We start from the raw sequence: 14493 nt of genomic DNA, 5'->3' as shown, positions 1-14493 counted from the left end.
CCAGTGTGGGGGCAGGGGACATCGGTCTTGGCAGTGTGGGAACCCAGTGGACGAGCCTATGCCCTCTGCCGGGTCCTCCAGCTCACCAGCCACCCAGCTGTTTGCATCACTCGTTGGGGCTGCAGACGGGCCCCCAGACCGACCCCCCCCCCCCCACATGCCCAGTGACTGTGAATTGCCGTGATGTCGAGGCCTTGTTAGATTCAGGTAGTCAGGTCGCCTTGGTGCGTAAGGACCTGGTGGATCCATCGTGGCTGACCACGGACAAAGTTCTCCCAGTTTCTTGCGTCCATGGGGACACCAAAGAGTACCCCACCGTGGAACTCAAAATGACCACCACCGGGGGACTATACACGCGAGGGTGGGGGTGGTTGACTCCCTCCCAGTTCCTGTTCTGATTGGGCGAGATTGCCCAACCTTCCACCTGCTGTGGAGAGAGGCCCAGCAGAGGCCAGCCCGGGTACCCCGCAATCAGAGAAGTAAGACTCCTCCTGGATCCACGCAAGCGCAACCCGCACAACCCCGCACCCCCGCTTTTGCCCTCGCAGGGTTGACAGACACCCAGGCTGACACAGAGACTGGCCTGGAGACTGGAGAAGAGAATGGGACCCCGGAAAGCTCTCCGAGCTCCGACGAGGAAGACGCCCCAGGCATTGAGGAGCTTCCCCCTCTCACAGGCCAGTATGGCACTGCCCAGTTGCAGTATCCCTCACTTGCAAATGCCTTAAGAAATGTGCAGGTGCTAGAGGGTGTGCTGGTAGGGGGTAGAGCAAGCCCTACATACCCCCATTTCGCCATTATATGGGGCCTACTGTATCAGGTGATGAAGAAAGATGTCAAAGTGCTTGAACAGCTCCTTGTACCACAACCCCACCGGGCGACTGTACTCAATCTGGCACACACACATCCCCTGGGGGCCCACCTAGGTGTAGAAAAAACAAAAGAAAGGATCTTACAGCATTTCTTCTGGCCAGGAGTGCACAAGGAAACAGAATTACTGCCGTAGTTGCCCAGAATGCCAGAAGGTGGCGCCCAAACCTCCATACCATAACCCACTCATCCCCTTGCCAATTATCGAAACTCCTTTTGAGAGGATTGGACTAGATATCATCGGGCCTTTACCAAAAAGCTCCAGGGGGCATCAGTACATTCTGGTCATCCTGGACTATGCGACCCGGTACCCTGAGGCCATCCCCCTGAGGAAGGCTACCTCTAAACAGATAGCCAAGGAGCTATTCCTCCTCTCCACCAGTCTGAGGATTCTGAAGGAAATATTGACGGATCAGGGCACTCCATTTATGTCCAGGGTGATGAAAGAACTGTGTGCCCTGTTGAGAATCAAACAGTTGTGAACATCCGTCTACCACCCCCAGACAGACGGCTTGGTCGAGCGGTTTAACTGGACTCTGAAGTCCATGCTGAGGAAGGTGACGGAAGAGGATGGACGGAACTAGGACCAGCTGCTGCCATACCTACTGTTTGCAGTACGAGAGGTACCCCAATCTTCTTCTGGCTTTTCACCTTTCGAACTATTGCTTTCTTACAGACCCAGAGGGCTGCTGGACATTGCCAAGGAGGCTTGGGAGGAGCAACCCTGCAGACAGCGGACCCTGATCAAGCATGTCGGGGCCATGAAGGAGAGAATGAGGGCCGTCTACCCGATAGTGCGTGAACACATGGAGACTGCTCAACGGCAACAGCAGGCCTCCTACAACTGACCTGCCCAGCCGAGAGAGTTTAAGCCGGGGGACAGAGTGCTGGTCCTGGTGCCAACTGTGGAGTGTAAGTTCCTGGCAACCTGGCAAGGACCGTATGAGGTCATCGAGCAGGTAGGAGAAGTGAATTATAAGGTGAGACAGCCTGATAAAAGAAAACCTGAGCAAATATATCACGTTAACCTCTTGAAAAAATGGCACGCCAGGGAGGCGTTGTTCAGTTGTTTGCCCCTGACAGAGTCCAAAGAACCCGCCAGAGAGGAGGTTCAGGTGGGGCCAGGCCTATCCCCACACCAGCAACAGATGACCCTAGAGCTGGTGGACCGCAACCAAGACGTCTTCTCCTCACTCCCCGGGCACACAGAGGTCGTCCAACACGAGATCCGCACCGTCCCGGGCCGAACAGTGACCCAGCGTCCCTATCGTGTGCCGGAGGCTCGCAAGGTGGCTATCCAGGAGGAAGTGAGAAAGATGCTAGAGCTGGGAGTCATCGAAGAGTCCAAAAGTGCCTGGTCAAGCCCCATCATCCTGGTTCCCAAACCAGACGGGTCGGTGAGATTTTGCAATGATTATCGCAAATTGAATGAGGTGTCGGAGTTTGATTCATGCCCCATGTTGATGACTTAGTAGACTCCTTAGGACACGCCCGGTTCCTCACCACTCTGGACCTTACCAAAGGCTACTGGCAAGTGCCCCTGACCCCGGCATCAAAGGAGAAGACGGCCTTTGCCACACCAGAGGGTCTCTACCAGTACACACGGCTCCCATTTGGTCTGCATGGAGCGCCGGCCACATTCCAGTGCTTAATGGATCGGGTCCTGGCTCCCCACAAGAGGTATGAAGCGGCATTTTTAGATGATGTGGTCATTCAAAGTCCGGATTGGGACAGTCATTTACCCCGTGTACAAGCTGTGCTTGATTCCCAAGCCATGGCAACGCGGATGCCCTGTCCTGGCGAGATGTCCTCTTCGCAACCTCCAGCCCGACGAGGACGTCGGTCCCGAGGGGGGGGATGTGTGATATCCCGAGAGGCTGCATCGTCGAAGGGCGCTACGTCACGCAGATGGCTCCAACTTCTGGCAGCTATAACTCCATCTGGTGGTGGAGTTAGGAACTGCACCCCTCAGCACACAACACGGCAGCACACCTGTGGCCAATGAGGGTCTAATGCACAAAGAGGGCTTTGTGAGAGCTCAAAAGCTCTCAGTGTGAAGGTGGAAGGGAGAGGAGAGAGGTTCATGGACTCCCATTGCTGAGTGGAACCTGCTGGGTGGAGTATTTGTTGGAAAGCCTATCTGGAATTCTTACCTGAAGGATTTTACACTGAAATACTTCCCCGTGTTACGGACGCCTGCTACTGGGCTGCCACCGGGCTGAAGCCTACAGGGATTGTTAACTGGACTCAAAGTAAGGCAGGAGATTTTGTTTGTTCTGGGAAAAGGATATTGGACTGAAGGAAACCTGCCTATAATTTCATTGTTCTAAAGCCAGAGACATTATTTGAGTTTGACTTTTGGGAATCCATTTTCGTTTGAACATTGAACTTTGAGTTACCTTTCCTGTTTGATTTCCTGGCATCACATTTAAAAATCTTGATTTATTTTAACCTTTGTGTCTGTGCACTGATTGAAGGGTCCCGCCGAGAGCCAGCCAGCCTCTTGTGATATCACAGAGTGAAAAATACTGTAGCGAGTGTGCATGGAAGAAGAGTCTGGAGACAGACATCTTAGTTTCTGGGTCATTAGCCTGTGCTACTTGCCCTCGATAGCACTGGCTTGACTGCTTTATTAACATTCGCTGACACTACTGATGAACGCTACACCGGCTGGAAGGTGACTTCACTGCTACACTGACTGTGCCAACTCGCAGGTTAGCTAGCGCTGGCTGTCGAGAATGCTTATATGAAGAGTGTGTGTATGTATTATTATAATAATAATAATAATAATATTGGCTGGCTTTTTTTCATGGTATATCAGATACATTCCATTCAGCTAGCATGATACTGAACAAGTCGAAGATGAGTTCAATTTCATGCTAGCTGAATGGAATATATCTGATCTATAACTCAGTGCCAGGCAATATTATTTAACTAGTCTACTGACTTAGCTGTTGCAAATTCATATACTACATGTACAAATAATATTTAGATCTAAATCTACTACTAATTCTAGGCCTCTATTTAACTATTAACCTCAATTTGGAAGTTTACCTTTGCTCTATTTTTCTCCATCTCTGCATCAGACACTACCCATGGGCAGTCACTGGTGGGCAGCCTCCCTTCTTCCTCATGCTTTTGGATAGTTTGTACCCTTTAAGGTGTTAGAAGGTCCTCAAAGTTTAGTTTAGTTTATTTGACAGACTTATGTCCAAACCAGACAAGACAGATAAAAAAAGAACTATAAAAAACACAAATATATCACATACAAACATTTCAGCCAGTGCGCCCTCAGTCTGGATGTGTAACGGGAACAGCTCACTAGGGGATCTGAAAGTGCAACCATGATGCTGTTGGTGGATTCATCCAGATGACGCATAAACTTAAACATCACGTGTCTTAAAAGCGCCTTAAGTGTGTTCACTCCAACTGACACAAACATCTGACTAGCACTCCCTCCTCTGGAAGTCTTGAGTAGGATTCTCATTGCATCATTGTAGGCAACTTGTAACCTCTGCATGCTGGATTTTCTATAAACTGACCACAAATGGCCAGTGTAAAGTGGTGTACAATATGCTTTGAACAGAGCAACTTTAACTTGAGTAGAACAACAGCTAAACTTGCGTGCAATGGTGTTTGCCTGTGCGTATAACTTACAACACTGTCTGTATATATCATCATCATCATTCATATCATCTGTGACAATATGACCAAGGTATTTAATCTTTTTACATACCTCAAGACTATTATTGGACAGTTTGAACACAGGAAAATTGAGCTTTTTGTCCTGTTTGGTTCTACATATTAAAACAGCACTTTTGCTGGAATTATATTTTATATCATATTCCACACCATATTCTGTACATACATTAAGCAGCTGCTGTAGCCCAGCACTACTTGGACTGAAGATAACAAGATCATCTGCATACATAAGATGGTTCACCAACATGCCATCAATCATACAACCAGTGTTACAAGCGCTCAGCCGCATAGATAATTCATCAACATATAAATTAAATAAAACAGGAGACAGAATCCCTCCCTGCCTGACACCATTGGACACTCTAAAGGTGGCAGATATACCCCCCCCCCCCCCCCCCCCATTTAATGTGCATCTTCTGGTGGGCATACCAATAGGCAAATACCCTCACAATATACCCAGGCACTCCCCCTTGCTTTAATTTAATTAAAAAGCTGTTTATGATTCACTCGATCAAACGCTTTTGAGGCATCAATAAAACACATAAGAACAGTTGAATTTTTTGTCCTATACAAATCCACAATATCCTTAAGAGCATAAATACACATATCTGTGCCATGCTTTGGCTTAAAACCAAACTGATTATCAAAGGATGAGATGTACCTACTCACTCTATCAAGGAGGAGTCTTTCCATAACCTTGGACAAGATGCTGGCCAACACTATGGGTCTATAATTATCCAGACAACCAACTTTTCCAGCTTTGTCCTTAATAACTGGAACCAGTAAGATAGTTAGCATAGAATCAGGTAATATGCCATGGATCATAAAACCAGTGAAGTTGACTGCTAGAAGAGGAGCAAGCTTAAGACTGGCATATTTCAGATGCTCTGCAGTAATTAAGTCCATGCCACATGCTTTGTTGTTAGGTAGTTTCTGCATGGCATCATATACAGTAGGGCAAAAAAGTATTTAGTCAGTCACCAATTGTGCAAGTTCTCCCACTTAAAAAGATGAGAGAGGCCTGTAATTTTCATCATAGGTATACCTCAACTATGAGAGACAAAATGAGAAAAAAAAATCCAGAAAATCACATTGTCTGATTTTTAAAGAATTTATTTGCAAATTATGGTGGAAAATAAGTATTTGGTCAATAACAAAAGTTCATCTCAATACTTTGTTATATACCCTTTGTTGGCAATGACAGAGGTCAAACGTTTTCTGTAAGTCTTCACAAGGTTTTCACACACTGTTGCTGGTATTTTGGCCCATTCCTCCATGCAGATCTCCTCTAGAGCAGTGATGTTTTGGGGCTGTCGCTGGGCAACACAGACTTTCAACTCCCTCCAAAGGTTTTCTATGGGGTTGAAATCTGGAGACTGGCTAGGCCACTCCAGGACCTTGAAATGCTTCTTATGAAGCCACTCCTTTGTTGCCTGGGCGGTGTGTTTGGGATCATTGTCACGCTGAAAGACCCAGCCACGTTTCATCTTCAATGCCCTTGCTGATGGAAGGAGGTTTTCACTCAAAATCTCACAATACATGGCCCCATTCATTCTTTCCTTTACACGGATCAGTCGTCCTGGTCCCTTTGCAGAAAAACAGCCCCAAAGCATGATGTTTCCACCCCCATGCTTCACAGTAGGTATGGTGTTCTTTGGATGCAACTCGGCATTCTTTCTCCTCCAAACACTACAAGTTGAGTTTTTACCAAAAAGTTCTATTTTGGTTTCATCTGACCATATGACATTCTCCCAATCCTCTTCTGGATCATCCAAATGCTCTCTAGTAAACTTCAGACGGGCCTGGACATGTACTGGCTTAAGCAGGGGGACACGTCTGGCACTGCAGGATTTGAGTCCCTGGCAGCGTAATGTGTTACTGATGGTAGCCTTTGTTACTTTGGTCCCAGCTCTCTGCAGGTCATTCACTAGGTCCCCCCGTGTGGTTCTGGGATTTTTGCTCACTGTTCTTGTGATCATTTTGACCCCATGGGGTGAGATCTTGCGTGGAGCCCCAGATCGAGGGAGATTATCAGTGGTCTTGTATGTCTTCCATTTTCTAATAATTGCTCCCACAGTTGATTTCTTCACACCAAGCTGCTTACCTATTGCAGATTCAGTCTTCCCAGCCTGGTGCAGGTCTACAATTTTGTTTCTGGTGTCCTTTGACAGCTCTTTGGTCTTGGCCATAGTGGAGTTTGGAGTGTGACTGTTTGAGGTTGTGGACAGGTGTCTTTTATACTGATAACGAGTTCAAACAGGTGCCATTAATACAGGTAACGAGTGGAGGACAGAGGAGCCTCTTAAAGAAGTTACAGGTCTGTGAGAGCCAGAAATCTTGCTTGTTTGTAGGTGACCAAATACTTATTTTACCGAGGAATTTACCAAATTAATTCATTAAAAATCCTACAATGTGATTTCCTGGATTCTTTCCCCCCATTCTGTCTCTCATAGCTGAGGTATACCTATGATGAAAATTACAGGCCTCTCTCATCTTTTTAAGTGGGAGAACTTGCACAATTGGTGGCTGACTAAATACTTTTTTGCCCCACTGTACCTCATGTGTCACTATACTTATTGATTCATCATTGATAGCAGAGTCTTCCACATATGGATCATTTTTTAAACAGTTAAAAAGGGAGCTATAATGCTGCCTCCATAATTCAGCAACATTATCTACTCCAGAGACCCCTTCAACAGTACAAGGAAGGGAGGGTTTATTATTGAGGGACCTCACCTCTCTCCAAAAGTCAGTTGTATTGTTAGACATAATTTTACTGGCCATAGAATCAGCTCTCATGGCTTGCTCATTTCTAAATATAAAATGAACAGCATACTTGTATCTGGCATTGGCAAGCTTTTTATTTTCAAGCTCTGGGCCCTGCCTGGGTCTCCCAGCCAGGGCCCAGAGCCTGTAAGCTTCACGAGCTTCAGCATGATATGCAGCTACATGCTCATTCCATCCAGGTCTAATATTATATTTCCTGTTACTCCTGTGTTGCTTTAGCAGAGGTTTACCACCCTCAAACAGAGCAGCCACTACATCATCATACATGGAGCAGAGGTTTCTCTTATGCTCCTCACTCTGACAGTGAACATCCTTACACAGAATAGCTTCTCTAGGCAAACAAACATTACTTAGATATTGATCTGTGTTATTATAATAAGCCTGAATGTACTCTTTAGAGAGAGTTGTCCAGTCAAATCTTGCAGTGTCAACACCACTGAAAGCATCATTGTTGCTGACTATTGATGGCAAATCTTCAACATTTATTGTGAAGGCCAACGGTATATGGTCTGTTAGAGCTAATCTGTACTTAATACACATTTTCCCTAAGGCTGCATGACCATCAGCTGTACTAAAACAATGGTCAAGCCATGATGACATGTGCCAAGCTTCACTTATGTATGTATAACTATCTGCAGGCAGCAGCACTCTACTTGACAGTGAGGTTATTATCTTCACAGAAGCAAATCAAATGATTAGCAGATACAGAGCCACTGTCCGCAATATCAGCATTCATATCCCCCACAACATATACACTGTATATGTTATTGTCTTGGATAAAAGCATTAATAAAAGCCAGCCTATTGAGATATTCATCCTCATTCTCACTAGATTCATATGGAGTATAGATATTTAAGATGACAAAATTATTACCCTCATGAGTATATTGTATACCAATACACCAGTCCACATTGAGTCTAATCGGCTTTATCACAGAATCAAGCTTTTTGTTCCAGAGCACAGCCACCCCTCCAGGGATTCTATGGGGTGCCAAGTGTCACCGGGCCCATTTCATGGATGAAATGCATTTCGTCCATCACAGAATGCATTTCGTCATCACAAAATGCATTTCGTCCATCATGAAATGCATTTCGTCCATCACGAAATGCATTTCGTCCATCACGAAATGCATTTCGTCCATCACGAAATGCATTTCGTCCATCACGAAATGCATTTCGTCCATCACGAAATGCATTTCGTCCATCACAGAATGCATTTCATCCATCACAGAATGCATTTCATCCATCACAGAATGCATTTTGTCATCACAAAATGCATTTCGTGGGACGAAATGCATTTTGTGATGGACGAAATGCATTTCGTCTGACGAAATGCATTTTGTGATGGACGAAATGCATTTCGTCTGACGAAATGCATTTTGTGATGACGAAATGCATTTTGTGATGACGAAATGCATTTCGTGATGGACGAAATGCATTTTGTCCAACGAAATGCATTCTGTGATGACGAAATGCATTCTGTGATGACGAAATGCATTCTGTGATGGACGAAATGCATTCTGTGATGGACGAAATGCATTTCGTGATGGACGAAATGCATTTCGTGATGGACGAAATGCATTTCGTGATGGACGAAATGCATTCTGTGATGGACGAAATGCATTTCATGGGACGAAATGCATTTTGTGATGAGGAAATGCATTCTGTGATGGACGAAATGCATTTCGTCCACGAAATGGGCCCGGTGACACTTGGCACCCCATAGGATTCTGCCTCTGATTATAGTCTTGCTAAGATCAGTCATTGACTCTCCAGCTCCAAGAAAGTTTTGGTGAAGAGTGTTCAGTTTTTCTAGATCTTGTTTTGCCATGAAAGTCTCTTGCAAACATAATATGTCACATTCTTCCAGTAAACTGTCCACAACATAATGTCGAGCTTTATCACCTGCACTCTGGCCCAAATGCAGGCCACGACAATTGTAAGACAGTACCCAAAGTGTCATTTTCATGCCGACAAGTCACCAGAGGGCACATTTACCTCCCTTTCAGGCAGCACAATATTTAAATTTGCAACTTTTGGCCTTTCGTGGTTCATAATAGCGCCTGACCAGAGCCCCTTCAGGCCAGAGCTCAGGAGTATACATTTCACCTATGTCATTACATTCAGCAGTCACTTTAAAAGAGCCAACCCTGCTATGTGCATTGTCAATTTTCTGACAGGTGACCACTCTGTCAAGTTTACTTTTAAGATACTCAGCAAGCGTCTCTGCATCAAGGTCTGGGGCAAATTTCGTAGCAAACACACTCACTAATTTAGTCCTCACAGTTTTAATAGTACTCACAGCACCAGTGCCGATGATGGGAGCGGGGCTAGGTCTTTTACTACGTCCAGAGGTAACGTTAGCAGCATGCCCACCCAAGGCTGTAGCAATGGACTTTATCTTCTGCCGAGCCCGGCCATTTTTTACAATTTTACTCCAACGTGGGGAGCCAGTGGAAGACACTGACCCAGCTGGATCCTTCCTTGTTGCAGCACCCGACACAGTGGACACATCATGACTGTGCTGATCCGGTTCGGGGCAACGCATTAATGCCAAGCCAGCAGCTCCTTACTCCACAGCCAGGCCATGTTTGCCACCTCGTGCCCTCAGCAGCTCCATAGCATTCCCCCGGCCAAGGTGAAAGGCCATCTCTGAATCCACTGTGTTCCCAACAGCATCAACAGCCAGGCCTTCAGATTGACACTCCAGTGCAGACACTCTGCGATTGATTTCCACAGATTCAACACGAACTTGTTCGCATATATCCGCCTGGAGATGGGTTATATGTTTCAAAGCGCCCACTTCAGCACATAACTGCTCCATTCTCCGGAGCAAACAAGAGACATCAAGGCTGGAGAACGTCACCGGAGGGAGTTCATCCAAGTAATGAGAAACAAATCTCGGCATATTCTCCCCACATTCATTCAAAACTTTAAGGCAGAGTTTTATGTTGTTGGCGGCTCTGTGCTGCCCTTTATGAGCTACACATCTCTGTGATGTTCCAGGACAGAGCTCAAACAGAACTTTCTTGGAAACTTCAATCGTTTCTGAATCAAACGTGTTTGTTGCCAATAAAATGATCTCATCCTGGCTTAGAGTCTTAATTTTCACAGCAAGAAAATTTAGTAGCTCATCCTCTACTATAATTTTGCCATCAATTGTCCTGAATATCTCCAGTTTTAGACATGACCGCTTGAAGGCAGGAGCTGCCGAGTTGCTCCTAGCAGCATCCGCCATATTGTTTAGAGTCAAAAAAACAATTGAGTTTCACTGGAACTGCAGTGAAACTCAATAGTCATTACTATTTCCAGTAGTACAAAAGAAACAATTCCATCAAACTCCAGATCCAGAACAATTCCATCAAACTCAAACTTCTTAACGCTGTTAAAATGGATGAAATGTGTTCAGGGAAAAAAAAAGAAATGGTGTACAAACATCACTCGATAACTAAAACAGCCATTATGTTTAATAAAGCAGTTTAGATACTGATAGAGATACCTGTTTGGCATGCTTGAAACTGGTACAGGCTGGTCTGATTGCTAATTGTTTTAGCTAGTTTGAGTTAAATCCTTGAGATTTATCTTCGCTCGCACATCTGTTCTCCATTTAATTAAGGCTATCTTGATCGGTAGTGTCTCTCTTTGCTTTCATAAAGTTATCCGACCAGTGATGTAATGCTTACTCACCCACTGACGTTACCTTGTAATACATAGATAACTTAGCTTTGTCAGTCACATCTTCCCATCACATAGCTACAACACACTCGTGAATGTGGATATATACTCATGTTTGTCCTACAATAAACTGAGAAACATCTCTGAACAGCTGTGTCTGCATCATGCTCCTGGATATATCCATGAGGCAGAATCTCCTCGGTGGCAGAGGTCTACAGCTACATTCCTAGATCATACTTTGTCAATTCAACCTCCTTCAGTGCAGCCAGATCAAAACCTGTCAGATATCTTCATCGAGTAAAACTGAGAGTTGAATGATAAAAGATAGAAATACTGTTCAGGTTGTGGTTTCTCATTGATGTTGGGAAGAACATGGATCTCATGGACGCCAAGGCGAAACTTGCTGATGAGAGCTGTGAGTCTGGAGAGTACAGAGAGAATACTTTGACTTAGCAGTCTAAATAACTGCATCTGTTCCACACTTAAAAGCAGTATATTCATCATAATGGTCAAAACAAAAAACAGATTGATGTATTTTTGTCCAAATTTCCCTGTATTCATGTCGGAGCCTGCTAACATTCACTTCATGGAGCAATTTAGCAGAGTCAGTATTCTTACTGCATGTAACACATTTCGCAAAGTCAGTACACTTGTGTAGGGCAGCATGGTGGTGTAGTGATTAGCACTGTCACCACACAGCAAGAAGGTTCTGGGTTCAAGCCCAGTGGCCGATGGGGGCCTTTCTGTGTGGAGTTTGCATGCTCTCCCCGTGTCTGCGTGGGTTTCCTCCGGGTGCTCCGGTTTCCCCCACAGTCCAAAGACATGCAGGTTAGGCTAATTGGTGGCTCTAAATTGACTGTAGGTGTGAATGTGAGTGTGAATGGTTGTTTGTCTCTATGTGTCAGCCCTGCGATGACCTGGCAACTTGTCCAAGGTGTACCCCGCCTCTCACCCATAGTCAGCTGGGATAGGCTCCAGCTTGCGCGTGACCCTGCACAGGTTAAGCAGCTATGGATAATGGATGGAGTACACTTATGTAACCAATTTAGCATAGGCAGTATACCTACTGGTATTTTTGTGAGTGCTGGCAGGAAATCTATGTGGAAAGAAGAAGAAGTGTGCTAAACTCCACACAGACAGTAACCCAACTTTGGATCGAACCAATATGAGAAAGCACAAGGTGAGGTAAGACTTAAAACTAACACTTAATTAGGGAGAAATCCTAAGAATTATGTTGAAATATATTTTATTTATAAATTATGAGCCCAGTTCATAATTTTCTACTTGCATTAGGGAGACTATACTATATCCCTTTGAAGAACCTTAGATAATCCAAAATTTTACTTAGGTTGGAAATTATGAACTTGGTTAAAAATTTTAACCCAGGTCAAAAAGAAAAATCACCTAGGTTGAATTTTTTGACCTGTAACATATGCCTAGATACACTGTTCATTTAATTTAGGTGCGTATTTATGAATAACATGTATTTGTGTCATCCCTGCGATGACCTGGCAACTTGTCCAGGGTGTACCCCGCCTCTCGCCCATAGTCAGCTAGGATAGGTTCCAGGTTGCCCGCAACGCTGAACAGGATAAGTGGTTACAGATAATGGATGGATGAATGTATTTGCGTTTAAGTAATTATGTCTTTTATTTGCAGTTACATTGTGCTGCTTACTCACAACGATAAATGAACAGAGTTCGACATTTCACTGTTAAACAGGATATTGTGAATGTAGCTGAACTTACTCCTGTTTTTGTTCCCCAACGTGAGGGAAATTTAATGGACGAACATTATTATTCTCTGTGTTTCTGTATGTTGAGTTAAAGTAGCTTAGTGTACTGAGAAGAGATGTTTTCCACATGCTGTAATTGCCTTTCTGTGGCCTTGGTGGTAATGAGCAGGGTGCTTGAGTTCGTCTTAACTACGCATCTTCTCATGATGTAACCACCTTTCCTGACCTTGGTGGTGATAAGCAGAGAGCTTGAGTTCTCCCTGCTTGCATCTGCCTGCACGTACCAAAGCATGCCAGGTGCACGCTTTTAACAAAGCTTCATAGAAAATCTTGAGCCAATCACGTGAAGACACAAGCAGTAAGCGAATGCCTTTAGAGTATATAGATAACAGCCACTAAAACACAACTCCGAGCGTGCGCGTACTCTTGGCATCACTGAAGTGGTGTCTTCTTCTCTTTTCTTATATTTCTTTTATATGATTTACCATAATAAATAACTGAAAAGACAACTGCTAAGCGTTCTGAAGTGTTTATTAGAAATTTCCATTACACCAACATGTTGAATTTCTCCTCCAACAAACACTCTTACTTTCCACCTGCCCCACCGCTTCTTGTGCTTCAGAAGGTAAGGCAACAGTAGAGTCAGACCTATCAACACACAGCATTAGCCACTGTTGCATCACATACATATATTACAACCCCGATTCCAAAAAAGTTGGAACAAAGTACAAATTGTAAATAAAAACGGAATGCAATAATTTACAAATCTCAAAAACTGATATTGTATTCACAATAGAACATAGACAACATATCAAATGTCGAAAGTGAGATTTTGAAATTTCATGCCAAATATTGGCTCATTTGAAATTTCATGACAGCAACACATCTCAAAGTTAAAAGTACAAAAAAGGAACAGCTGGAGGACCAAATTGCAACTCAATTGGTCAACTGGCAATAGGTCATTAACATGACTGGGTATAAAAAGAGCATCTTGAAGTGGCAGCGGCTCGCAGAAGTAAAGATAGGAAGACGATCACCAATCCCTCTAATTCTGCGCCGACAAATAGTGGAACAATATCAGAAAGGAGTTCGACAGTGTAAAATTGCAAAGAGTTTGAACATATCATCTACAGTGCATAATATCATCAAAAGATTCAGAGAATCTGGAAGAATCTCTGTGCGTAAGGGTCAAGGCCGGAAAACCATACTGGGTGCCCGTGATCTTCGGGCCCTTAGACGGCACTGCATCACATACAGGCATGCTTCTGTATTCGAAATCACAAAATGGGCTCAGGAATATTTCCAGAGAACATTATCTGTGAACACAATTCACCGTGCCATCCACCGTTGCCAGCTAAAACTCTATAGTTCAAAGAAGAAGCCGTATCTAACATGAGCCATAAGCGCAGACGTCTTCTCTGGGCCGAGGCTCATTTAAAATCGACTGTGGCAAAGTGGAAAACTGTTCTGTGGTCAGACGAATCAAAATTTGAAGTTCTTTATGGAAATCAGGGACGCTGTGTCATTCGGACTAAAGAGGAGAAGGACGACCCAAGTTATCATCAGCGCTCAGTTCAGAAGCCTGCATCTCTGATGGTATGGGGTTGCATTAGTGCGTGTGGCATGGGCAGCTTACACATCTGGAAAGACACCATCAATGCTGAAAGGTATATCCAGGTTCTAGAGCAACATATGCTCCCATCCAGATGACGTCTCTTTCAGGGA

At 44.5% G+C, this 14493-nt stretch overlaps 1 pseudogene; it reads right to left on the bottom strand.

The window, feature by feature from the left end:
* LOC132888296 (solute carrier family 12 member 3-like) overlaps nucleotides 1–14493 on the bottom strand; it is a 38306-nt pseudogene that overhangs the window by 2650 nt on the left and 21163 nt on the right.

The sequence above is a fragment of the Neoarius graeffei genome, chromosome 6 (assembly GCF_027579695.1).
Source record: "Neoarius graeffei isolate fNeoGra1 chromosome 6, fNeoGra1.pri, whole genome shotgun sequence".
NCBI classification, from domain to species: Eukaryota; Metazoa; Chordata; class Actinopteri; order Siluriformes; family Ariidae; genus Neoarius; species Neoarius graeffei.
This window is presented reverse-complemented; position numbering and strand designations above follow the sequence as displayed.